Here is a 22,196-nt window from a genome sequence, read left to right on the forward strand (position 1 = left end):
AGTATTAAAAAAAATCTAAGATAAAGAAGCAGATTGGGTGGAAGACTTTGCAAGAGAAAAAAGAACTTTTAGATTCAGTGAGAATGAATCTTGATAAATTAGGATGTAATTCTTCTTTTAAGGTATATGCCATGGGTATTCAACCAAATACAACTGTAAAACAAAAGAAAACCTAAAGAAAGTAGACTTTGGAGAGGGGCGGAAGATGGCGGCGTGAGTAGAGCAGCGGAAATCTCCTCCCAAAACAACATATATCTATGAAAATATAACAAAGACAACCCTTCCTAGAATAAAGACCAGAGGACACAGGACAATATCCAGACCACATCCACACCTGAGAGAACCCAGCGCCTCGCGAAGGGGGTAAGATACAAGCCCCGGCCCCGCGGGAGCCGAGCGCCCCTCCCCCCAGCTCCCGGCGGGAGAAGAGCAGGCAGAGCGGGAGGGAGACGGAGCCCAGGGCTGCCGAACACCCAGCCCCAGCCATCCGGGCCAGAGTGTAGGGCCCTCGATACTGGGAAAACAGGGCAGCAAGAACAGTGAGCAGGCACTGGAGGCTGGGCGACAGAGGACATAAGAAAAGCGCGCAACCATTTTTTTTTTTTGCTTTTTTGCTGCTTTGTTTTGGCGAGCGCATTTTGGAAGTCTTAAAGGGACAGGGACCCCAATATTAGGGAAACAGGGCAGAAAGACCGGTGAGCAGAGGCCTGAGGCTGGCACCGGAGAATAAAGAAAAACGAACGACCACCTTTTTTTTTTTTAATTAAAAAAATTTTTTTTTCTTGTTTTTTTTTGTGGTCGTTGTTTTGTTTTGGCGGGTGCTTTTTGGAAGTCTTAAAGGGGCAGGACGGGCCACTTAATCCAGAGGTAGGGAATCCGGGACCTCTGGGCACCCTAACCCCTGGGCTGCAGGGAGCAGGGAGGCCCCTTACGGAGATAAATAGCCTCCCAGCAGCTCCTGCTCCAACGCGACTCCACCATTTTGGAGTAGCTGCCCGAGCCAGGCCACGCCCACAGCAACAGCGGAGATTAACTCCATAGCAGCCGGGCAGGAAGCAGAAACCCTGTCTGCGCGCAGCTGCGCAGCACAAGCCACTAGAGGCCGCTGTTCTCCCAGGAGAGGAGGGCCACAAACCAACAAGAAAGGAAGTCCTTCCAGCCGTCACTCGTCCCAGTTCTGCAGACTATTCCTATCACCATGAAAAGGCAAAGCTACAGGCAGACAAAGATCACAGAGACAACACCAGAGAAGGAGACAGACCTAACCAGTCTTCCTGACAAAGAATTCAAAATAAGAATCATAAACATGCTGACAGAGATGCAGAGAAATACGCAAGAAAAATGGGATGAAGTCCGGAAAGAGATCACAGATGCCAGAAAGGAGATTGCAGAAATGAAACAAACTCTGGAAGGGTTTATAAGCAGAATGGATAGAATGCAAGAGGCCATTGATGGAATTGAAATCAGAGAACAGGAACGCATGGAAGCTGACATAGAGAGAGACAAAAGGATCTCCAGGAATGAAACAATATTAAGAGAACTGTGTGACCAATCTAAAAGGAGCAATATCCGTATTATAGGGGTCCCAGAAGAAGAAGAGAGAGGCAAAGAGATGGAAAGTATCTTAGAAGAAATAATTGCTGAAAACTTCCCCACACTGGGGGAGGAAGTAATCAAACAGACCACGGAAATACACAGAACCCCCAACAGAAAGGATCCAAGAAGGGCAACACCAAGACACATAATAATTAAAATGGCAAAGATCAAGGACAAGGAAAGAGTGTTAAAGGCAGCTAGAGAGAAAAAGGTCACCTATAAAGGGAAACCCATCAGGCTAATGTCAGATTTCTCAACAGAAACCCTACAGGCCAGAAGAGAATGGCATGATATATTTAATACAATGAAACAGAAGGGCCTTGAACCAAGGATACTGTATCCAGCACGACTATCATTCAAATATGACGGTGGGATTAAACAATTCCCAGACAAACAAAAGCTGAGGGAATTTGCTTTCCACAAACCACCTCTACAGAACATCTTACAGGGACTGCTCTAGATGGGAGCACTCCTAGAAGGAGCACAGCACAAAACACCCAACATATGAAGAATCGAGGAGGAGGAACAAGAAGGGAGAGAAGAAAAGAATCTCCAGACAGTGTATATAACAGCTCAATAAGCGAGCTAAGTTAGGCAGTAAGATACTAAAGAGGCTAACCTTGAACCTTTGGTAACCACGAATTTAAAGCCTGCAATGGCAATAAGTACATATCTTTCAATAGTCACCCTAAATGTTAATGGGTTGAATGCACCAATCAAAAGACACAGAGTAACAGAATGGATAAAAAAGCAAGACCCATCTATATGCTGCTTACAAGAAACTCACCTCAAACCCAAAGACAGGTACAGACTAAAAGTCAAGGGATGGAAAAACATATTTCAAGCAAACAACAGTGAGAAGAAAGCAGGGGTTGCAGTACTAATATCAGACAAAATAGACTTCAAAACAAAGAAAGTAACAAGAGATAAAGAAGGACACTACATAATGATAAAGGGCTCAGTCAAACAAGAGGATATAACCATTCTAAATATATATGCACCCAACACAGGAGCACCAGCATATGTGAAACAAATACTAACAGAACTAAAGGGGGATATAGACTGCAATGCATTCATTCTAGGAGACTTCAACACACCACTCACCCCAAAGGATAGATCCACTGGGCAGAAAATAAGTAAGGACACGGAAGCACTGAACAACACAGTAGAGCAGATGGACCTAATAGACATCTATAGAACTCTACATCCAAAAGCAGCGGGATATACATTCTTCTCAAGTGCACATGGAACATTCTCCAGAATAGACCACATACTAGGCCACAAAAAGAGCCTCAGAAAATTCCAAAAGATTGAAATCCTACCAACCAACTTTTCAGACCACAAAGGCATTAAACTAGAAATAAACTGTACAAAGAAAGCAAAGAGGCTCACGAACACATGGAGGCTTAACAACATGCTCCTAAATAATCAATGGATCAATGACCAAATCAAAATGGAGATCCAGCAATATATGGAAACAAATGACAACAACAACACTAAGCCCCAACTTCTGTGGGACACAGCAAAAGCAGTCTTAAGAGGAAAGTATATAGCAATCCAAGCATATTTAAAAAAGGAAGAGCAATCCCAAATGAATGGTCTAATGTCACAATTATCGAAATTGGAAAAAGAAGAACAGATGAGGCCTAAGGTCAGCAGAAGGAGGGACATAATAAAGATCAGAGAAGAAATAAATAAAATTGAGAAGAATAAAACAATAGCAAAAATCAATGAAACCAAGAGCTGGTTCTTCGAGAAAATAAACAAAATAGATAAGCCTCTAGCCAGACTTATTAAGAAGAAAAGAGAGTCAACACAAATCAACAGTATCAGAAACGAGAAAGGAAAAATCACGACGGACCCCACGGAAATGCAAAGAATTATTGGAGAATACTATGAAAACCTATATGCTAACAAGCTGGGAAACCTAGGAGAAATGGACAACTTCCTAGAAAAATATAACCTTCCAAGATTGACCCAGGAAGAAACAGAAAATCTAAACAGACCAATTACCAGCAATGAAATTGAAGAGGTAATCAAAAAACTACCAAAGAACAAAACCCCCGGGCCAGATGGATTTACCTCGGAATTTTATCAGACATACAGGGAAGACATAATACCCATTCTCCTTAAAGTCTTCCAAAAAATAGAGGAGGAGGGGATACTCCCAAATTCATTCTATGAAGCTAACATCACCCTAATACCAAAACCAGGCAAAGACCCCACCAAAAAAGAAAACTACAGACCAATATCCCTGATGAACGTAGATGCAAAAATACTCAACAAAATATTAGCAAACCGAATTCAAAAATACATCAAAAGGATCATACACCATGACCAAGTGGGATTCATTCCAGGGATGCAAGGATGGTACAACATTCGAAAGTCCATCAACATCATCCACCACATCAACAAAAAGAAAGACAAAAACAACATGATCATCTCAATAGATGCTGAAAAAGCATTTGACAAAGTTCAACATCCATTCATGTTAAAAACTCTCAGCAAAATGGGAATAGAGGGCAAGTACCTCAACATAATAAAGGCCATCTATGAAAAACCCACAGCCAACATTATATTGAACAGCGAGAAGCTGAAAGCATTTCCTCTGAGATCGGGAACTAGACAGGGATGCCCACTCTCTCCACTGTTATTTAACATAGTACTGGAGGTCCTAGCCACGGCAATCAGACAAAATAAAGAAATACAAGGAATCCAGATTGGTAAAGAAGAAGTTAAACTGTCACTATTTGCAGATGACATGATACTGTACATAAAAAACCCTAAAGACTCCACCCCAAAACTACTAGAACTGATATCGGAATACAGCAAAGTTGCAGGATACAAAATCAACACACAGAAATCTGTGGCTTTCCTATATACTAACAATGAACCAACAGAGAGAGAAATCAGGAAAACAACTCCATTCACAATTGCATCAAAAAAAATAAAATACCTAGGAATAAACCTAACCAAAGAAGTGAAAGACTTATACTCTGAAAACTACAAGTCACTCTTAAGAGAAATTAAAGGGGACACTAATAGATGGAAACTCATCCCATGCTCGTGGCTAGGAAGAATTAATATCGTCAAAATGGCCATCCTGCCCAAAGCAATATACAGATTTGATGCAATCCCTATGAAACTACCAGCAACATTCTTCAATGAACTGGAACAAATAATTCAAAAATTCATATGGAAACACCAAAGACCCCGAATAGCCAAAGCAATCCTGAGAAAGAAGAATAAAGTAGGGGGGATCTCACTCCCCAACTTCAAGCTCTACTATAAAGCCATAGTAATCAAGACAATTTGGTACTGGCACAAGAGCAGAGCCACAGACCAATGGAACAGACTAGAGAATCCAGACATTAACCCAGACATATATGGTCAATTAATATTTGATAAAGGAGCCATGGACATACAATGGCGAAATGACAGTCTCTTCAACAGGTGGTGCTGGCAAAACTGGACAGCTACATGTAGGAGAATGAAACTGGACCATTGTCTGACCCCATATACAAAAGTAAACTCAAAGTGGATCAAAGACCTGAACGTAAGCCATGAAACCATTAAACTCCTGGAAGAAAACATAGGCGAAAACCTCTTAGACATAAACATGAGTGACCTCTTCTTGAACATATCTCCCCGGGCAAGGAAAACAACAGCAAAAATGAGTAAGTGGGACTATATTAAGCTGAAAAGCTTCTGTACAGCAAAAGACACCATCAATAGAACAAGAAGGATCCCTACAGTATGGGAGAATATATTTGAAAATGACACATCCGATAAAGGCTTGACGTCCAGAATATATAAGGAGCTCTCACGCCTCAACAAACAAAAAACAAATAACCCAATTAAAAAATGGGCAGAGGAACTGAACAGACAGTTCTCCAAAAAAGAAATACAGATGGCCAACAGACACATGAAAAGATGCTCCACATCGCTAATTATCAGAGAAATGCAAATTAAAACTACAATGAGGTATCACCTCACACCAGTAAGGATGGCTGCCATCCAAAAGACAAACAACAACAAATGTTGGCGAGGCTGTGGAGAAAGGGGAACCCTCCTACACTGCTGGTGGGAATGTAAGTTAGTTCAACCATTGTGGAAAGCAGTATGGAGGTACATCAAAATGCTCAAAACAGACTTACCATTTGACCCAGGAATTCCACTCCTAGGAATTTACCCTAAGAATGCAGCAATCAAGTTTGAGAAAGACAGATGCACCCCTATGTTTATTGCAGCACTATTTACAATAGCCAAGAATTGGAAGCAAACTAAATGTCCATCAATAGATGAATGGATAAAGAAGATGTGGTACATATACACAATGGAATACTACTCAGCTATAAGAAAAGGGCAAATCCAATCATTTGCAGCAACATGGATGGAGCTGGAGGGTATTATGCTCAGTGAAACAAGCCAAGCGGAGAAAGAGAAATACCAAATGATTTCACTTATCTGTGGAATATAAGAACAAAGGAAAAACTGAAGGAACAAAACAGCAGCAGAATCACAGAACTCAAGAATGGACTAACAGGTACCAAAGGGAAAGGGACTGGGGAGGATGGGTGGGTAGGGAGGGATAAGGGGGGGAGAAGTAGGGGGGTATTAAGATTAACATGCATGGGGGGGTAGGAGAAAAGGGAGGGCTGTACAACACAAAGAAGGCAAGTAGTGATTCTACAACATTTTGCTATGCTGATGGACAGTGACTGTAAAGGGGTTTATAGGGGAGACCTGGTATAGGGGAGAGCCTAGTAAACATAATATTCGTCATGTAAGTGTAGATTAGTGATAGCAAAAAAAAAAAAAAAAAAAAAAGGGCAGTTCCTGTGTGGTAACCTCCAACGAGTTCTACACAAGGGTATAAAGGGCATATAAAAGTGTAGGCAAAGGGTCTGTTTGTGTTTATACAGAGGATCAAAGCCTAATTGGGCTACCCCGAAAATGAACTAAGATACGATATGAAAAAGAACTTCCAACATCTGCACCCTCTGGAAGACTCATGCCAGAAGATGATCATCAAAAAACCCCAACAAAGATCCACGCACTGCTACAGCTGTAGATGCACTCATCCCACCAGTTCCTGGACCTGCCATGGGAATGAGGAAGGAGATATCTAAGCTGGCCTGTGCATACAGTAAAACAACAAAATTGGACTGGATCTATACTGTTGGAACTCAACCAAGAATTTGGAGAAGTGCAAATTGTAGCGCTCCAAAGTCTTACAACTACAAACTATTTATTGTTAAAAGAACATATGGCATGTGAACAGTCCCCAGGAATGGGTTGTTTTAATTTGTCTGATTTCTCTCAGACTGTTCAAGTTCATTTGGACAATATCCACCATATCATAGATAAGTTTTCACAAATGCCTAAGGTGCCTAACTGGTTTTCTTGGTTTCACTGCAGATGGCTGGTAATTACAGATATGCTTTGGTTATGTAACTATACTCCTATTATGTTAATGTGTGTGTGCAATTTAAGTAGTAGCTTAAAACCTATACATGCTGAAGTTACTCTACAAGAAGATATATCAAAGAAATAATCAATCTTCCCATGTTTTCTTCCGCCTGCTACTTCTATAGCTTTTCTTCTTCCTTCCTAATTACAACCCTTAAATAGAATTCGTGCCTCATATCAAATTTACCGAGTATCATAATTCTTCCAAGTGGTAAAGATACCTCAAGACAAATGCTGGGCATAGAAGCCACAGGGCATAAATATGCAAAGAAGTAAAAGGCTAACTTTTTCAAACAATAAGGCTTCTCTCTCACTTACCAACTTCACATTTCCCTGTATGGCCCCGGAAGATGACTGGTTAGCCAGAGACGGGTAAGATTCCTCAAGGGAGGAACAACCTAAGACAGGCACAGTCGCAGGGGGGCCATCAGGTGAGAAATTGGGGATCAACAGAGGTGAGGCTTAGAACCTCACCCCCCCGTTCTGAGAGAAATCTTCTGCATACGTGGATGTTTTATTGCCCTTGTCTAGCTTGGATTAACACATAGTCTACAGGCACACACCTGATCATCTACATGTGCTCTCTTACAACACTAAACTATGTTTTCTACCTTTATCTTGTATCTACCTACCACTTCAGCATTTTATTAAAAATAATAATAATAAAGAGAGATATGTGGTATCCACATATAAATCAAGTATAAAAACCAAATGAGTATTCATATTTGAACTGACTGTTTATAGTTCATAATGCATGAGCAAAACCGAAAGTTTCTGTGATGACTGCCCTTGTACTGTTCACTATGTAACTTATTCATTATGTAAGAATTTGTTCTACATGTAAAAACTTGTTTGTTATGCCTCAGAAGATTGGAGACTGACAAAAATTAGGCTTGGGGTGGAATAATGATTGTGCATTGAGCATTGACTCCCCTATACAGAATTTTATTGTCGTTAACAACCATTTGATCAATAAATATGAGAGATGCCCTCACAAAAAAAAAAGGACAGACTTCCAATGGTAAAATAAATTAGTAACCGGGATGTAATGTATAGCATAAGGAATATAGTCAAGATATTGTAACAGCCTGGTAGGGTGATAGCTGGAACCTAGAATTATGTATATAAATGTTGTACCACTGTGTTGTACACTTGAAACTCATGTAATGTAATACTGTGTGTCAACTACCCTTCAATAAAAAATAATTATTAAAAAAAAAAAAAAAAAAAAAAAAAAAGAAAGTAGACTTTCCACAAGAATATATGCATTAACAACAAGGATTTAATTAATGTCCTTTAAAGAATTACTACAGAAAGTTCATTGCTTTATTGACTAGTCAGTGGTTCAGCTGAAATGACTTATTTCCTTTTTTTGTCTTGCTACCCTTTTTCAAAGCAGCCTCATTTTAAATTAAGGTTGATATCTTCCCTATTAGCAACATTTATGTCAGAGGGAGAACTGAAGCACCATGCATAGACAGCTTTTACTGACCTGGCTTCCTTTCCCCTCTCCCCAGTTTTTAGTTCCCAGTTTCATTTTTATGCATCTCATGTGGAAGATTAATTTTTTAAATACCACATTTCACTATACTGGGATTATGGTAAATAGAAATTTAGAATCCTTTGTGTACTCTGCAAAACATTAAAATGATAGAAAATATGCATTAGAGAGAACACAGAGCATAATAATGCTTCATGTAGTCTATTACCTACTTTCTCCCAATCCTCTCCACCTTCTTCTTACCAATTATTGAGGTGAGCCCCATACCTAAAGCTCTAGGGGCTGAGTGGCAAATAGTCAGTGTAAAGTGGGGTGAAAGGAAAGGCAGAATTATTGAGGGCAGGTAAAGTCACCATTGGATTACAACGAATAAGATAAATTGCTTTACAAGAAGAAGAGAATTTGAGACTTTTCAGGCTAAGAAAAATGCCAGAGACTTTTGGTTTCAGCTACTGTATGTAAAGAGCTTAGAAATCATGATTCCCATGCTTACAGCAAATAGAAAAGCTAAGCAAATTAGAAATAAACAATTATTGTTAGACCAATCAGAGAATTGAGGTTGCAGGGCAAATCGCAACCCCAAAATCTGTAAGGCCAGAGAATCACAGTCAAGAACAGCTTAACTGGAGCCAAAGCTGCTAGAGCCATAAACTTCTAGAAATACTTTAATTGAATATCACAAAGTAAACGAAGCCATCCTGAAGAGGTGACAGACTCTATAATTCCATTTCTATGATATTCTGTAAAATGAAAAACTACAGAGATATTTGAAAATATCAGTGGCTTCCAGGGGCTCAGAAGGGGTCAGGGAGGGATAAATAGGGAAGCACATAGAATTGCTAGGGTGATTCAACTATTTTCTATGATACTATAATTGTGGATTTATGGCATGTTTTTCAAAGCCCATATGACATATTGCACAAAGAGTAAACCTTAACATACACAAATAATTTTTAATAAGTCATTTCATAGATCACCAGATCCAAGGAAGTGATAAAGACTGTGACAAGAGAATCTAAACATATTACAAATGTATGAAACAAATTCATTGAACGTGTTTGGGGGAAATGATGCTGTTCTAGGTGATTTTGGAAAAGAACAGAATCCGTAAGACTAAATGCAAAAGGAATCGCTTGTGAACGCTGTGCTCTAGCTGATAAAGTTATTTCTCACAGGGGCAAAAGTCAATGATTCTGACCCAGTGTACATGTATGCCAGAACTGAACAATTAGGTAAATGAGTGGCAGGTGGTGGCAGCCAGGTTTCCCACTGTTGGAGTGGGATTTAGAGATAAGCAAGAGGAGTAGGCTAGAATGATTCATGTGGCAATGGATTAGAGTTAGAAGTATCAGTAAGAAATTTTGTTTAGCTTAATAAAGATAAAGATGCTTATCTATGAAAATGATTAGTATACACACACATTTCTTTGCTATGTCAACAGAGCAGCCTAAATGAAACTCATGTTTCAGTTTCTGGTATCATTCTCCAACAACCAGAATCCAGGCTTTTTGGAGAAGTGGCTGATTCTAGGACTCAGGCAAGAAACAAACAAGATGAGCCTGGATGATTGTAGTGCCAGAAAGTAAAAAAAAGCAACACCAAAAAGCCCCAGATTGATGGGGATATACCAACTGGGCAAAGAAACCAAGTGAAAGAGCTCCCTTTGGCCAAAAACAGAACAAGTTAAGTGACAAATAAAGTTGTATTATATTATAAACCAAAGTATAAAAATAAATGTCCATGAATCCATACAGATATAAATAAATTATAGAATATATTAATAAATGGGGGATAAGAGACATATCCCAAATAATTTACACAGAAACTCAGTCCTAAAGGATGTAGAGTGTAACTCTCCATTACTTAAGTGTGGACTGAGAACAATGACTTATTTTCAAGGGAATAGTATGAAAGAAAAGAAAGGGAAAACAAGGGACCTTTACTGAACTGGGTGAAGAAACCCAGTTCAGACAGGTGATCAAGGTCAACATCAACCACAAGAAATCATGTTAATAATACATATTCTCAATATGATATGACAAAAATGGCACTTTAGCTCTGTTACTTCCTCCCCATAAAAAGCACTCCTATGTAATCATGAAAACACATCAGACAAATCCAAAATGATAGACATTCTACAAAGTGCCTGACCAGTACTCCTCAAAACTACCAAGGTCATCAAGAAAAGGGAGAAACTGTCACAGTTAAGAGGAGCATAAGAAGGGATAACCACTAAATGTAATGTGGTATTCTGGATGAGGTCTTGGAAAAGAAAAAAGACACTATGTAAAAACTAAGGAAATATGAGTAAAATATGAGCATCAGTTAATAATGATGAACATTGGAGCCAACATGGCAGCGTGAGTAGGACAGTGGGAATCTCCTCCCAAAAACATATATATTTTTGAAAATACAACAAATACAACTAATCCTAAAAGAGAGACCAGAAGACACAGGACAACAGCGAGACTACATCCACACGTGCGAGAGACCAGATCCTGGTGAAAGGGGTAAGATTCAACCGCCGGCCCGGCGGGACCCGAGCACACCTCCCCCCAGCTCATGACAGGAGGGAGAGGGAGCCCAGGACTGCTAAACACCCAGCCCCAGCCATCCGCACTAGAGTGCAGACACAGTGCATGCGTGGAGGGCTGGAAACTAGGGAAATAGGGCAGCAAGACCTCTGAGCAGGTGCCAAAGCTGATGACCCTGTGACAAAGAAAAGCGAGTGCTTTTTGAAAGTCTTAAAGGGACAGGGACTTAACAGTTAGACAGAAACAACACAGGTCACAGCCCAGTGGCAGGAAATTACAGGGAAAACCGGGCTCACTAAACACCTGGGCAACAGCTCTGAGACCCCTCATGGAGGTAAACATCCAAACAGCCCTCTCCCCCATCCATTACCCCTCCAGGTGCTGCGAAAGCAGAAAAACAGCACAAGGCAAACCACACCTCCATATCGGCCTGGCAAGACACAAAGACCCAGCCTACACGCAATTACCCAACAAAAGACACTAGGGGTCGCAGTTGTCCCAGTAAAGAAAGGCCAGTAGCAAGTGAAAAGTTTGGCTCTCCAAGCTGACAGTCAATAGCACCAGTCAACATGAAAAAGCAAAAAAATATGATCCAGACAAGACTAACCCAGACAGCTTCAGCATCTGCTACATCTTCCCCTGAGAAGGAACCTGGGGAGACAGATTTAACCAGTCTTCCTGAAAAAGAATTCAAAACAAAAGTCATAACCATGCTGATGGACTTGCAGAGAAATACGCAAGAACTAAGGAAAAAGAATACAGCAATAAAACAAGCTCTGGAAGGACTTCAAAACAGAATGGACGAGATGCAAGAGACCATTAATGACTAGAAAACAGAGAACAGGAACGCAGAGAAGCTGATAAAAGGAACTCCAGGAATGAAAGAATTTTAAGAGAGCTGAGTGACCAATCGAAACGGAAAAATATACGCATTATAGGGGTACCAGAAGAAGAAGAGAGAGAAAAAGGGAGAGAAAGTGTCTTTGAAGAAATAATTACCAAAAACATCCCCAAACTAGGGGAAGAAATGGCCTCTCAGACCATAGAGGTACACAGAACTCCCATGACAAGGGATCCAAGGAGGGCAACACCAAGACACATAATAATTAAAATGGCAAAGATCAAAGACAAGGACAAAGTATTACAGGCAGCCAGAGAGAAAAAAAAGGTTACCTACAAAGGAAAACCCATCAGGCTATCATCAGACTTCTCAACAGAAACCCTACAGGCCAGAAGAGAATGGCATGATATACTTAATGCAATGAAACAGAAGGGCCTCGAACCAAGACTACTGTATCCAGCACGAATATCATTTAAATATGAAGGAGGGATTAAACAATTCCCAGACAAGCAAAAGTTGAGGGAATTTGCCTCCCACAAACCACCTCTACAGGAAATCCTACAGGGACTCCTCTAGAACGTTGCACTCCTAAAAAGAGCACAGAACAAAACACCCAACATATGAAGAAGGGAGGCGGAGGAATAAGAAGGGAGAGAAATAAAGAATCATCAGACCGCGTTCATAATAGCTCAACAAGTGAGGTAAGTTAGACAGTAAGATAGTAAAGAAGCTAACCCTGAACCTTTGGTAACCACAAACTTAAAGCCTGCAATGGCAATAAGTTCATACCTTTCCATAATCACCCTAAATGGAAATGGACTGAATGCACCAATCAAAGGACACAGAGTAATAGAATGGACAAAAGAGCAACACCCATCCATATGCTGCTTACAAGAGACTCACCTCAAACCCAAAGACGCGCACAGACTTAAAGTCAAGGGATGGAAAAAGATATTTCAAGCAAACAACAGAGAGAAGAAAGCAGGTGTTGCAATTCTGGTATCAGACAAAACAGACTTCAAAATAAAGAAAGTAACAAAAGACAAAGAAGGACATTACATAATGATAAAGGGTTCAGTCCAAAAAGAGGATATAACCATTATAAATATATATGCACCCAATACGGTAGCGCCAACATACCTGAAACAAATACTAACAGAACTAAAGGAGGAAATAGAATGCAATGCATTCATTCTAGGAGACTTCAACACACCACTCACTCCAAAGGACAGATCCACCAGACAGAAAATAAGCAAGGACACAGAGGCACTGAACAACACACTAGAACAGATGGACCTAATAGATATCTACAGAACTCTATATCCAAAAGAAACAGGATACACATTCTTCTCAAGTGCACATGGAACATTCTCCAGAATAGACCACATACTAGGCCACAAAAAGAGCCTCAGTAAATTTCAAAAGATTGAAATCCTACCAACCAACTTTACAGACCACAACGGCATAAAACCAGAAATAAATTGTACAAAGAAAGCAAAAACGCTCACAAACACATGGAGGCTTAACAACACCGTCCTAAATAATCAATGGATCAATGACCAAAACAAAATGGAGATCCAGCAATATATGGAAACAAATGACAACAACAACACTAAGCCCCAACTTCTGTGGGACAAGGCAAAAGCAGTTGTAAGAGGAAAGTATATAGCAATCCAGGCATATTTATAAAAGGAAGAAAAAGCCCAAATGAATGGTCAAATATCACAATTATCGAAATTGGAAAAAGAAGAACAAATGAGGCCTAAGGTCAGCAGAAAGAGGGACATAATAAAGATCAGTGAAGAAATAAATAAAATTGAGAAGAATAAAACAATAGTAAAAATCAATGAAACCAAGAGCTGGTTCTTCGAGAAAATAAACAAAATAGATAAGCCTCTAGCCAAACGTACTAAGAGGAAAAGAGAGTCAACACAAATCAACAGTATGAGAAACGAGAAAGGAAAAATCACGATGGACCCCACAGAAATACCAAGAGTTATTAGAGAATACTATGAAAACCTAAATGCTAACAAGCTGGGAAACCTAGGTGAAATGGACAACTTCCTGGAAAAATATAACCTTCCAAGACTGACCCAGAAAGAAACAGAAAATCTAACCAGACCAACTACCAGCAACAAAAATGAGGCAGTAATCAAAAAACTACCAAAGAACAAAACCACCGGGCCAGATGGAATTTTATCAGAAATACAGGGAAGACATAACACCCATTCTCCTTAAAGTTTTCCAAAAAATAGAAGAGGAGGGGATACTCCCAAACTCATTTTATGAAGCCAACATCACCCTAATACCAAAACCAGGCAAAGACCCCACCAAAAAAGAAAACTACAGACCAATATCCCTGATGAATGTAGATGCAAAAATTCTCAACAAAATATTAGCGAACCAAAGTCAAAAATAAATCAAAAGGATCATACACCATGACCAAGTGGGATTCATCCCAGGGATGCAAGGATGGTACAACATTTGAAAATCCATCAACATCATCCACTACATCAACAAAAAGAAAGACAAAAACCACATGATCATCTCCATAGATGCTGAAAAAGCATTTGACAAAGTTCAACATCCATTCATGATAAAAACTCTCAGCAAAATGGGAATAGAGGGCAAGTACCTCAACATAATAAAGGCCATATATGATAAACCCATAGCCAACATTATATTGAACAGCGAGAGCTGAAAAGTTTTCCTCTGAGATTGGGAACTAAACAGAGATGCCCACTCTCCCCACCATTATTTAACATTATACTGGAAGTCCTAGCCACAGCAATCAGACAAAACAAAAAAATACAAGAAATCCAGATTGGTAAAGAAGAAGTTAAACTGTCACTATTTGCAGATGACATGATACTGTACATAAAAAACCCTAAAGACTCCACCCCAGAACTACTAGAACTGATATCGGAATACAGCAAAGTTGCAGGATACAAAATCAACACACAGAAATCTGTGGCTTTCCTATACACTAACAATGAACCAACAGAAAGAGAAATCAGGAAAACAACTCCATTCACATTTGTTTCTAAAAAAATAAAATACCTAGGAATAAACCTAACCAAAGAAGTGAAAGACTTATACTCTGAAATCTACAAGTCACTCTTAAGAGAAATTAAAGGGGACACTAACAGATGGAAACGCATCCCATGCTCATGGCTAGGAAGAATTAACATCGTCAAAATGGCAATCCTGCCCAAAGCAATATACAGATTTGATGCAATCCCTATGAAAATACCAGCAACATTCTTCAATGAACTGGAACAAATAATTCAAAAATTCGTATGGAACCACCAAAGACCCCGAATAGCTAAAGGAATCCTGAGAAAGAAGAATAAAGTTGGGGGGGATCTCACTCCCCAACTTCAATCTCTACTATAAAGCCATAGTAATCAAGAAAATTTGGTACTGGCACAAGAACAGAGCCACAGACCAATGGAAAAGACTAGAGAATTCAGACATTAACCCAGACATATATGGTCAATTAATATTTGATAAAGGAGCCATGGACATACAATGGTGAAATGATAGTCTCTTCAACAGATGGTGCTGGCAAAACTGGACAGCTACATGTAGGAGAATGAAACTGGACCATTGTCTAACCCCATATACAAAAGTAAACTCAAAATGGATCAAAGACCTGAATGTAAGTCATGAAACCATTAAACTCTTGGAAAAAAACATAGGCAACAACCTCTTAGACATAAACATGAGTGACCTTTTCATAAACATATCTCCCCTGGCAAAGAAAACAACAGCAAAAATGAACAAGTGGGACTATATTAAGCTGAAAAGCTTCTGTACAGCAAAAGACACCATCAATAGAACAACAAGGAACCCTACAGTATGGGAGAATATATTTGAAAATGACAGATCCGAAAAAGGCTTGACGTCCAGAATATATAAAGAGTTCACACGCCTCAACAAACAAAAAACAAATAACCCAATTAAAAAATGGGCAGAGGAACTGAACAGACAGTTCTCCAAAAAAGAAATACATATGGGCAACAGACGTGAAAAGATGCACCACATAGCTAATTATCAGAGAATGCAAATTAAAACTACAATGAGGTATCACCTCACACCAGTAAGGATGGCTGCCATCCAAAAGACAAACAACAGGAAATGTTCGCAAGGCTGTGGAGAAAGGGGAACCCTCCTACACTGCTGGTGGGAATGTAAATTAGTTCAACCACTGTGGAAAGCAGTATGGAGGTACATCAAAATGCTCAAAACAGACTTACCATTTGACCCAGGAATTGCACTCCTAGAAATTTACCCTAAGAATGCACCAATCAAGTTTGAGAAAGACCGAAGCACCCCTATGTTTATCGCAGCACTATTTACAATAGCCAAGAATTGGAAGCAACCTAAATGTCCATCGATAGATGAATGGATAAAGAAGATGTGGTACATATACACAATGGAATACTACTCAGCCATCAGAAAAGGTCAAATCCTACCACTTGCAGCAACATGGATGGAGCTGGAGGGTATTATGCTCAGTGAAACAAGCCAAGTGGAGAAAGAAAAATACCAAATGATTTCACTCATCTGTGGAGTATAAGAACGAAGGAAAAACTGAAGGAACAAATCAGCAGCAGAAACACAGAACTCAAGAATGGACTAACAGGTACCAAAGGGAAAGGGACTGGGGAGGATGGGTGGGTAGGGAGGGATAAGAGGGGGGGGAATAAGAAGGGCTGTATTAAGATTAGCATGCATGGGGGGAGAGAAAGGGGAGGGCTGTACAACACAGAGAAGACAAGTAGTGATTCTATAACATTGTGCTATGCTGATGGACAGTGACCGTAAAGGGGTTTATAGGGGGTAACTGGTATAGGGGAGAGCCTAGTAAACATAATATTCGTCATGTAAGTGTTGATTAATGATACCCCAAAAAAAAAAAAGCAGTTCCTGTGTGGTGACCTCCAATGAGTTCTACACAAGAGTATAAAGGGCATATAAAAGTGTAGGCAAAGGGCCTGTTTGTGTTTATACATAGGATTAAAGCCTAATTTGGCTACCCCGAAAATGAACTACGATACGATATGAAAAAGAACTTCCAACATCAGCACTCTCTGGAAGACTCATGCCAGAAGATGACCATCAAAAAACCCCAACAAAGATCCACGCACTGCTACAGCTGTAGATGCACACATCCCACCAGTTCCTGGACTTGCCATGGGAATGAAGAAGGAGATATCTAAGCTGGCCTGTGCATACAGTTAAACAACAAATTTGACTGGATCTATACTGTTGGAACTCAACCAAGAATTAGGAGAAGTGCAAATTGTAGCGCTCTAAAATCTTACAACTACAGACTATTTACTGTGAAAAGAACATATGGGATGTGAACAGTCCCCAGGAGTGGGATGTTTTACTTTGTCTGATTTCTCCCAGACTGTTCAAGTTCAGTTGGACAATATCCACCATATCATAGATAAGTTTTCACAAATGCCTAAGGTGCCTAACTGGTTTTCTTGTTTTCACTGGAGATGGCTGGTAATTACAGGTATGCTTTGATTATGTAACTGTACTCCTATTATGTTAATGTATGGGTGCAATTTAATTAGTGGTTGAAAACCTATACATGCTGAAGTTACTCTACAAGAAGATATGTCAAAGAAATAATCTTCCCATGTTTTCTTCTGCCTGCTACTTCTATAGCTTTTCTTCTTCCTTCCTAATTATAACCCTTAAATAGATTTCGTGCCTCATATCGAATTTACCGGGTATCATAAATCTTCCAAATGGTAAAGATACCTCAAGGCAAATGCTGGGCATAGAAGCCAAAGGGCATAAATATGCAAAGAAGTAAAAAGCTAACCTTTTCAAACAATAAGGCTTCTCTCTCACTTACCAACTTTACATTTCCCTGTATGGCCCGGAAGATGACTGGTTAGCCAGAGACGGGTAAGATTCCTCAAAGGAGGAACAACCTAAGACAGGCACAGTCACAGGGGTCCATCAGGTGAGTAATTGGGGATCAACGGAGGTGAGGCTTAGAACCTCACCCCCCCGTTCTGAGAGAAATCTTCTGCATACGTGGATGTTTTATTGCCCTTGTCTAGCTTGGATTAACACATAGTCTACAGGCACACACCTGATCATCTATATTTACTCTGTTACAACACTAAACTATGTTTTCTACCTTTATCTTGTATCTACCTACCACTTCAGCATTTTATTAAAAGTAATAGTAATAAAGAGAGAAATGTGGTATCCACATATAAATCAAGTATAAAAATCAAATGAGTATTCATATTTGAACTGACTGTTTATAGTTCATAATGCATGAGCAAAACTGAAAGTTTCTGTGTTGACTGCCCTTGTACTGTTCACCATGTAACTTATTCCCTATGTAGGAATTTGTTCTCCATGTAAGAACTTGTTCGTTGTGCTTCAGAAGATTGGAGACTGACGAAAATTAGGCTTGGGGTGGATTAATGATTGTGCATTGAACATTGACTCCCTATACAGAATTTTATTGTTGTTAACAACCATTTGATCAATAAATATGAGAGATGCCCTCACACACACACACACACAAAAGTACACGCTTCCAATTGTAAAATAAATAAGTAACCGGGATGTAATGTATAGCATAAGGGATATAGTCAAAATATTGTAACAACTTGGTATGGTGATAGCTGGTACCTAGAATTATCATGTATATAAATGATGAATCTCCGTGTTGTACACCTAAAACTAATGTAATACTCTGTGTCAACTACCCTTCAATAAAAAATAATTACCTAAAAAAAATGATGAATATTGATTGCTTCATTTATTATACAAAATGTTATATAATATAAGATGTTAAAGTGGAACTACATATGGGAGTATATAGAAACCTTCTGTACTATCTTTTCAATTGTGATATAAATCTAAAGAAGTACTAACAATAAAACCAGTCAAGATAAATTCCAGGTTCAAGATTATTAGTAAAGCTAAATTCTGGGTTCCATTCATATCCATGTTACCAATTTATTCCATGACATTGAGCCATCAGCTGTTCCTCTGTTTATGCAACAATAGTAGGGAAATAAAAACAGTCAATGACAAATCTATATCCAAACTCTGCTTTAGGTAAAACACTATGTGCTTAGGATAGATTCAAGGTGATGGTGTGAGGGGTGAGACAGAGAACTCCTCCCAAAACCACATGTAGTATGAAAATATAGTTAATGCAACTAATCCTAAAAAAGCAACAGGAAAGAAGGCTGCACCAGACTGCATACACCTGAAGAACTGCAAAGACCTCACAAAACAGGGTAATGGACCAAAGCCTTGATCTGGCAGGACCTAAGCCCTTACCCCACTCCAGCTCACCAGCAGGAGGAAGAGAAATGGAGCAGGGAGGGGGTGGAGGCCTAAGACTTCTGAACACCCAGCCCTAGAGATATGCTTTGGAGCACAAACCTATACTGTGTGGTTCTCTAGAGGTTGGTGGGGTTGGGGAGCTGGGACTGGTGGAGTGCTTGAGAGACTGAGATTCTGGCCATTTGTGGAGGATGGGATCCACATCTGGCTGCTCTGGGACAAACAAAAGTTGGGTGGTTTGAGAGGCTTCCTAGCAGTGAGAGGGCTGCTGAAGGGGTGGGGATTGCAAGGAGCTTGCTGAGCAGGGAGGAGAGAGCTGGACAAGGTTGTGTGAGTGCTCTCTGCCCAGCAGGTTGGAAACCTTCAGGAGCTTCAGGCACTCAATCCCCCTGGCTGGCTACTCAGCTTCAAGGCCCCCCACTGTGACACACAACCTGCTGTACCTTCCTCCTGGCCTGCCGGCACCAGCTCACAAACTGGCAGTCACAGTGCTGGCATCAGGTCAGCCACAGGGGGCTCTGCCTATAATAGCTAGAGATGCAAAGCACAGAGGCTTACACCTGTATGCTCAGCCTACTGGCTTGGACACTGGGGACAGACACTGCAGCTGGGAATCAGGAAACACTCTTTCCTCCCCTCAGGCAACAGTGCCACTCCCCTGTGACCCCCAACCTCACTCCAGGGGCTGAGCAGCTCCAGAGACTAAAGCTTCTGGGCACTAGAGGGAGCCACATAGAAATATGGAATGTCAAAGGAAACTGGTTCAGACCGAAATCTCACAAACCCCAGAAAAGGGCCAAATGAAACTGAACTCACCAATCTTCCTGAAAGAGAGTTCAAAATAAAAATCATAAACATGCTTGCTCATGGAGGTACAGAAAAATATTCAAGAAGTCAGGAACAAATTTGAGACAGAGATTCAATTATTAAGAAATTCCATATCTGAAATGAAACATACAATGGAGGAATTTAAAAGCGGATTAGATGCAGTAGAAGAGTAAAAGAAATAGAAATTAGAGAAGAGGAATACAAAGAAGCTGAGACACATAGAGAAAATAAAATCTCTAAGAATGAAAGAATATTGAGAGAACTGTGTGACCAATCCAAAAGGAATAATATTCACATTATAGGGGTACCAGAAGAAGAGAGAAAAAGGGATAGAAAATGTCACTGATGAGATAACTGATGAAAACTTCCCCAGTCTGGGGAAGGAGATAGTCTTTTAGGCCATAGAGATGCACAAAACCCCCAAAACAAGGGACCCAAGGAAGACAACATCAAGACATATAATAATTAAAATGGCAAAGATCAAGGATAAAGAAAGACTTAATAAAGAATCTAGAGGGAGAAAAAAGATGATATACAAAGGAAAACCCATCAGGCTATCATCAGATTTCTCAACAGAAACCTTACAGGCCAGAGGGGAGTGGCATGATATATTTAATGCAAAGGAAAAGAAAGGCCTCGAAACAAAAATACTCTACCCAGCAAGGTTATCATTTAAAATTGAAGGAGAGATTAAACAATTTTCAGATAAGCAAAAGCTGAGAGAATTTACCTCCCACAAAGCACCTCTACAGTACACTTAAGAGGGCCTACTATAGATAGAAGCATTCCTAATGCTAAATAGCTGTCATCAGGGGAAATAAAACCACGGCAAATAGAACAATTACTTACTAAGCAGATGCAAAATCAAATCAACTTCCCCAAAGTCAATCAAGGGATAGACAAAGTACAGAATATGATACCTAATATATAAAGAATCGAGGAGGAAGAAAAAGGAGGAAAAGAAAAGAACCCTTAGGTTGTGTTTGTAATAGCATACTGAGTGAGTTAAAGTAGACTGTTGGATAGAAAGGGACTTACCCTCGAACCTTTGGTAACCATGAATCTAAAGGCTGCAATGGCAATAAGTACATACCTATCAATAATCACACTAAATGTAAATGGTCTGAATGTACCAATCAAAAGACATACAATCACTGAATGTATAAAAAAACAAGACCCATCTGTATGCTGCCTACAAGAGGCTCACTTCAAACCCAAAGACATACACAGACTGAAAGTAAAGAGATGGAAAAAGATATTTCATGCAAACAATAGGGAGAAAAAAGCAGGAGTTGCAGTACTTGCATAAGACAAAATAGACTTTGAAACAAAGTCACAAGAGACAAAGAAGGACATTACATAATGATAAAGGGGTCAGTCCAACAAGAGGATATAACCATCATAAATATCTGTGTACCCAACACAGGATTATATATATATATACGTATATATATATATATATATACGTATATATATATATGAAACAAATACTAACAGAAATAAAGAGGGAAATAAAATGCAATATATTCATTTTAGGAGACTTCAACACACCACTCACTCCAAAGCACAGATCAGCCAGACAGAAAATAAGTAAAGAGACAGAGGCACTGAATAGGGTATTCGAACAGATGGACTTAATGGACATCTACAGAACAATCCATCCAAAAGCAACAGGATACACATTCTTCTCAAGGGCACATGGAACATTTTTAAGAATAGATCATATACTAGGCCACAAAAAGAGCCTCAGTAAATACAGAAATATTTAAATTGTACCAACCAACTTTTCAGATCACAATAAATTACACAAAGAAAATTAAAAATCCCACAAACACATGGAGGCTTAGTAACATGATTGGAAATATTCAATGGATCAATGACCAAATAAAAACAGAGATCAAGCAATATATGGAGACAAATGACAACAATAATTCAACACCACAAAAATCTGTGGGACGCAGCCAAGGCCATGTTAAGAGGGAAGTATAGTGAAATACAGGCCTACCTCAGGAAAGAAGAACAATCCCAGATGAACAGTCTAAACTCACAATTAATGAAACTAGGAAAGAAAGAACAAATGAGG

General features: G+C 39.6%; 1 protein-coding gene across 1 annotated transcript in view; it reads right to left on the reverse strand.

Annotated features, from left to right (window-relative positions):
- The window catches only part of INPP4B (inositol polyphosphate-4-phosphatase type II B), a 948,429-nt gene that overhangs the window by 836,942 nt on the left and 89,291 nt on the right, over positions 1-22,196 (reverse strand). The gene's annotated exons all lie outside the window — the stretch shown is intronic.

This window comes from Manis pentadactyla, chromosome 5, assembly GCF_030020395.1.
Source record: "Manis pentadactyla isolate mManPen7 chromosome 5, mManPen7.hap1, whole genome shotgun sequence".
Classification (NCBI taxonomy): Eukaryota; Metazoa; Chordata; class Mammalia; order Pholidota; family Manidae; genus Manis; species Manis pentadactyla.